The sequence below is a fragment of the Rattus norvegicus genome, chromosome 6, assembly GCF_021556685.1.
Source record: "Rattus norvegicus strain SHRSP/BbbUtx chromosome 6, alternate assembly SHRSP_T2T, whole genome shotgun sequence".
NCBI classification, from domain to species: Eukaryota; Metazoa; Chordata; class Mammalia; order Rodentia; family Muridae; genus Rattus; species Rattus norvegicus.
Genome location: NC_141539.1, coordinates 113,614,439 through 113,621,033, shown reverse-complemented (window position 1 = coordinate 113,621,033; position 6,595 = coordinate 113,614,439). Strand labels below are relative to the sequence as shown.

Here is a 6,595-nt window from a genome sequence, read left to right as displayed (position 1 = left end):
GCTTCATCCTCATGACCCTAACATCTCCCACTAGGTTCTAACTCCCAACATCACCACCTTGGGACCAGACCTCTTAGTTTTAATGTTGAAAAATCATAACGAGACCAGAATACTAAACCAAGAAAGGCTTTTCCTAATGTCTATGTTCCTGAGTAAAAATAAATTATTGTAATATCTCAAAGCCAGCTTCCTTTTCCTAGAGTCTCAAAGAGAGGAACATAGAGTTTTCAGCAACTGATGTTTGTACTTCTACTGGACTCAAAGCACTGTGAAGAGATATAAACTCAAACCAGAGTCAAATTAGGTAACGCTGATAGGTCAGTGACTAGAAAAGCAAAGCATAAGGAACTGTATGTTTAAAAACACCTGGGATGGTATCATACTTCCAAAAGCCAAGAGATGGAGGGAGGAGTATGCCTCTCAACGCAGTTTAGGAAAAATGCATAGTGTGGTTATAGGAACATTATATAGTTGTCCCAAAGCTTACACTCCATTGCCTGTTTTCATAGTGAATATCATGTCTAAAAGGCCAGACTCTAAATAGTCACTCTATCTTCAAGAGAGGGCTGCATCTCACTCTAAAGGCTGAAAGGTAGATCCCATCCCCATGCTCTAGGAGACTAGGACCCAGACTTGGCCAAGTGGATGCTTCTGCATGAGATATGAAATCTTTCCCCATATAAAGATATAAAGGTGCCTGAGAGAGAGCACTGGTCACTGCAGAATCAAGAGTTCAGCATGATGTGGGCGGAGAGGGACTACAGAGCTGGCCGTGATTGCTAACCTGCATTTTCTGGATCTCCAGAACTCATGAGGGAGCATCCTGTAAAACTGCCTAAGTTACTTTTTTTTCATCTATATTGGAAAGAAGATTCTAGAAGTTGCTTCTTAACAATAGTGGGGCTGGTGATCTGCAGAACTTATTTCACGTAGGCGCTAGTTGGATAACAGAAAGCTGAGGCTTGCACACTGGGTCCGTCTCCACTCTTTGGGTTTTATGCTCTTCCTCTAAATTAAACAACTGATCCATATATATATATATGGACATATATATATATCCAAAGAGGCAGGAAACTATAAGCAGTCTACCACAGTCCCCACATGTCTCTGCTCAGACAGATCTTGGAGGGTCCCAAAAAATCCCAAGCATACATTCAGTCATGGAGATACCACTAATCCTAGCCAAACCATCAGTGGAAAGCAGTTCCATGCTCTTTCTCAGATGTATGAAGTACAGATGTTTTAAAGTATTGAAAGAAAAAAAAGAAAGGAAGGAAGGAAGGAAGGAAGGAAGATTGAATCTCCAAAACACATCATACATTATGAACAAGTGTGTCTCAGGAATTCCAAGCTGGTCGGACATTCAAAATTCAATCAATATAACTATTCACACTAGCAAATAAAAATAAAAAATTTTTAGATAGATTTGGAAAAGAGTATTACAAAATGGTTTATAGTAAAACTTCAGGACCTGTCTGTCCTCTTGACTATCTTCGTCACACACTTCTGTTCACTCCCCTCAGTGGCTACAGCGCCACACTCATGCTCTGGTTCATACCTAGTTGGACAGCCTGTCCCCTCCCAGCCATCTAAAATGCCTAATAGTTTCCAGAGCATCTTTCTGAAAACCAGAGGGAAATTCAGGCTCATTCTCCAGAATGAAATGGCATCAATAGTAAAAAAATATATTCAAGAAAGAAGTAACAAGAAATATTCTCAAGGAAGCCATACTAAAGCATCATATCTGAAGAATGATGCTGAATTTAAAAATATATTTGATCATACTAAAGACTTGAGAGTATGTCTTACTCGAATTCCTGACCATCTGGGCTCTAGAAAAGGTTTTGATTCCTTTAACAGTTTGGTGGAAAGTTTTGTTTTTACAAAGATGCAGACTTTGTGGTGAAGGAAGAAGGGTACAAAGAGTTTTTCTAAGAAAAGAAAAGCAAAAACCATGAAGATGATGGATGACACAAAAAAGAGAAAAATTGAGAGTGCAGGTGTCATGGTCATAAATGCCATGATAGCGTTAGTTCCCAGCTCCCTAGTTGTATTTTACCAACATCAGTATTTTACCATATCACAGCATAACATTGTCATAAGCCATAGCACAACCAGGAGAGACAAGAAAACTGAGGCAGAACACTGCTTTCAGGCGCAGCAGGGAAAAGGCACATTAAGTTCAAACATATCTTTTTATTACTATTATTGGTTATGTTATTTATTTACATTTCAGATGTTATCCCCCTTCCCAGTTTCCCCTCTACAAACCCCCTATCCCTTCCCCCTCCCCCCTGCTTCTGTGATGGAGCTTCCCCACCCACCCACCCACTCCTACCTCACCATCCTAGCATTCCCCTATGCTGAGGCATTTAGTCTTCACAGGACTAAGAGCCTCCCCTCCCACTGATCCCAGATAAGGCCATCCTCTGCTATATAAGCAGCTGGAGCCATGGGTTCCTCCATGTGTATTCTTTGGTTAGTGGTTTAGTCCTTGGAAGCTCTGTGGGGCTGGGGGTGGTCTGGTTGGTTGATATTGTTGTTCTTCCTATGGAGTTGCAAACCCCTTCAGCTCCTTCAGTCCTTCCCCTAACTCCTCCATTTGGGTCCCTGTGCTCAGTCTGATGTTTGGCTGTGAGCACCCGCATCTGGCAGAGCCTCTCAGGGGACAGCCATACTTGACTTTCATCGGTGGTGCATACCTGTAAGAGTTGCTGAGGGAGGCAGAGGCAGGAGGATCACAAGTTCTAGGCCAGTCTGGGCTCAAGCACATCTTTTAAACGAAGTAATTAATTTAATAAAAACTATATTGAAGATATTTTTCCAGTGACACCATCAGGACTAGAAGAAACCACCAGAGATGGAAAAACAAAAAGACAAGAAAATTCTAAAAGAAAAGGAAGCAGCTCTTGAAGAATCGTGTAAAAAGATTACCAAAAACAATAAAATGTCTATGATTAAAGACTTATATTACTACAATAGTTCCCTCCTACCTGTCATGGATCCCCAGTGGATGTCTGAAACCAGAGATGATACCAAATCTTGTATAAAATGACTGTAAAGTCATGACATTTGTTAACAAATAAATGTTCACTTAGATAAATAACAGGCAAGTTACATACAGTACAAATCAACTGAATGAAGATACTGATATTTTTAATAGAACACTGAAGTCTTTGTCATGCTACTCAGAAAAACAATTTAGAAGTTCCGAGTTCTTTCTTTCAGGAGTTTTGCATCGATACTTAGACAGCTGTGTGTGATGGGGACTAAAACCAAAAAGCAACTACGAGTTATAAGGGACTGCTCTGTTACTTGTAAAGGCACTCTGAACGTGTCTTTGTGTATGAAACCTGAATTCCCAAAAGTTTTGAGTCATGACTTGTCAATAATCTACATAAGGTATTTTGACTTACTTGCTTTGGAAGAAAAGTTTGGATATTTTTCTGTGAAATGCAAGTCTCCAGATTTGAGCATTTTGTACAAGGTTTCTGGTAATGTTCTATCTTCGCCTAAGTTCCTCAGGTCTTACCCTCAGAATATTGTGTACTAAAATTCTACAATCCGAGATATGAAGTCAGCTGTAAACATTACTTTACTACTGAGTTTATATGTGGACTGTCTTGGTCTTCTTACCCACAAAAATGATAGGACCCCAAAATAAATAAATGTTCCAAAGGATCTCAAAACAGAAAGGAAAACTACTTCCTCATATTGGTGAGAGACGTGTCAGGAGAAACTACAGCTAACATCACTCTTACAGGAAGAGAGGGAACACTTCCCCACTAAGATCAAGAACATGGTGAGAATGTCTGCTCTCAGGACTGGTAAGACGGATCAGTGGGCAAACAGTGCTTGCAGTCAAGCCTTGCAAATGAAGTTCAAGACCTGGAAGTCACATGGTAGAAGGAGACAACCAGCTCTTGCACTCCAGGCTCCACAATGCCATGGTACCTTCAGGGGCACACACACACACTCATGAGCACAGCATGCATTCAAAGTATTAACAAAAAAATTTGAATGAGGGTTAGCTCTCACTTATTACACAACATTATCATGAAACTCCTAAGCACTTTGATTAGGCATCCAGAGTCTCTCTCTTTTTTAAAGATTTATCTATTTAATGTATATGAGTACACTGTAGCTGTCTTCAGACACACCAGAAGAAGGCATCTGATCCCATTAGAGATGGTTGTGAGTCACCATGTGGTTGCTGGGAATTAAACTCAGGACCTCTGGAAGAGCAGTCAGTGCTCTTAACCTCTGAACCATCTCTCCAGCCCCTTTATTAGGCATCCAAATTTAGTGAAAAAATAAAGCTCTCTGGCACAAGTGATATGATTGCCTGCATAAAAGGCCCTAAGGTACCTTCTAACAGAGCTTCTCCCACCTCTGCTGAGCATAGTCCAACACCAAACAAAGCAGGAGCCCTGGTGCCTCTTAACACTGAGTCATTCTCACACTTCAGCCACACTCTACCGGTCACACTGATTGTGTGTAGAAAAGCAACTGTACGAGATAAAAATCCCACAAGGGATGGGTCAATGGGGGCCACTTTGCAGGCTAGTTACCACAAATATTACTTTTGGCAGCGTCGTCAAAACCTTAAACATTGCAGATGAATTAGTAAAAATGTGCAAACTCCATACAATGAAGAAACAAAATAATGTGAAAATCTTCTGAAGAAATGAAAGACCTAAATGAATGAAGGTACAACTAAATTAATGAGGATACGTGTAATGTCATGTCTCTGAGTATATACACCGGGGTGTCAATGCTTTCCAACAGGCAGCAGTTCAGCGTGATCTCAATCACAGAGCAAACATGTCTTTTTAAAGCAGAAGTTGATGAGCTGATAATAAAATCTATATGTAAATGTTTGGGACTTAAAATAACTCAAATGGCTTTGAGAAAAAAAATAACAAATCTGGAGGACTGGGACTATCTCCTCCTACACTACATCCTAAAATAATGTAAGAACTATACTATTCTAAGATTTACTATAAAGCTACAGTAATAAGGACAGTGTGCTATTAACAGAGGATAGACATATGGATCAATGGAAAAGAATAAAGAGTCCAGAAATAAACCCGTTCATCTCTGGTCAATTGATTTTTGACAAAGATGCTCAGGCAACCCAATAGGAAAAGATTCCCAAAAGCTGCTAGGACAATTGAATACTCACAAAGAAAAAAATTAAACCTTGAAATTTGCCTTACACTATAAACAGAAACGAACTTAAAATTGATCCCACGACAAACTACACTAAAAACTTGTAGAAGAAAAGAGGAGTAAAAGAGTCTCTGCCCTTAATATAGGCAAAGAATTCTTCATATCCAAAAACATGTATTCTAAAAGAAAGGAATCAATAAATTGAACTAGCTCAAAATTAAATCCCTCTATTCTTTGAGATAGCATTTAAAAATAGAAATGAAGGCAAGCCAGAGGCAGATATGTATGTATGTATGTATGTATGTATGTATGTATGTATGTATATATATATATATGTATGTATATGTGTGCGTAATACTTATCTGAAAAGCTCTTGTACTTTAATAATAAGATTAACACAATTAAAATAGACCAAAATGCAGAAAGGGTGACATAAAATGAAATGCAGCTGGCAAATATGTAAAGAAAATATTTCAACACTGTTGTCATAGGGAAAATGAAAATTTAAAAGTATAGGTTCTTTGGAATGGGGAAATGGCTTAGTTTGGATCCCAAGGTATCCACATGTATGGGAGTGGTGATACATGTGGAAGCAGAGACAGGGGACTCTCTGAGACTTTCTGACAAGAAAGCTTGCCCCTATCAGTGAACTTGAAATTCAGTAAAAGACAACATCTCAAAGAATTATGTGACTAACAATTGAAAATGGCATCTGACATCAATGTCTAACCTCTACATATGAGCACATGTGTTCATGTGTGCCAACATGCAATGCATATATATGATCATACAACTATAACTTCTCACTATCCCTGTTGCAACAGTTAAATCTCAGCATTCGGGAGACAAAGGCAGAAGAATCCCCCATTTCAGGCCAGTCTGGGATTCCACATTATCTTAGTGAGGGTTTCATTGCTGTAAAGAGACTCCATGACCAAGGCAACTCTTATAAAGGACAACACTTAATTGGGGCTGACTTCTGAGGCTCAGTCCATTATCATCATAGTGAAAAGCATGGCAGCATCAGACAGGCATGGCGCTGGAGGAGCTGAGAGTTCGACATCTTGTTCCAAAGGCAGACAGGAGAAGATTGACAGACACCTAGGAAGAGGGCCTCAAAGCCCACACCCAAAGTGACACACTTCCTCCAACAAGGCCACACCTCGTAATAGTGCCACTCCTTGGGCCAAGGACATTTAAACCACCATTTGAGGTCTGTCTGTGTACCATAGCAAGATTCTGTCTCAAAGAAAAGTCATTGACCTACGTCCTATCGACAGAGTAACAGTTGTAGATTCTCTCCCCTACAGTCCATGACCCCTCTGGCCTCAGGTTCTTGGCTGTAATAACTGGTATGGGTTCCAGCTTACGGAGAGGAACTTAACCACAGTCAGAGAATGCTTGCTCGCTTTCACGGCACACA

General features: G+C 39.9%; 1 pseudogene; it reads left to right on the top strand.

The window, feature by feature from the left end:
- The first annotated feature begins 1,663 nt into the window (after positions 1-1,663).
- On the top strand, positions 1,664-3,055 carry Lrif1-ps2 (ligand dependent nuclear receptor interacting factor, pseudogene 2; annotated as a pseudogene).
- Positions 3,056-6,595: the final 3,540 nt, after the last annotated feature.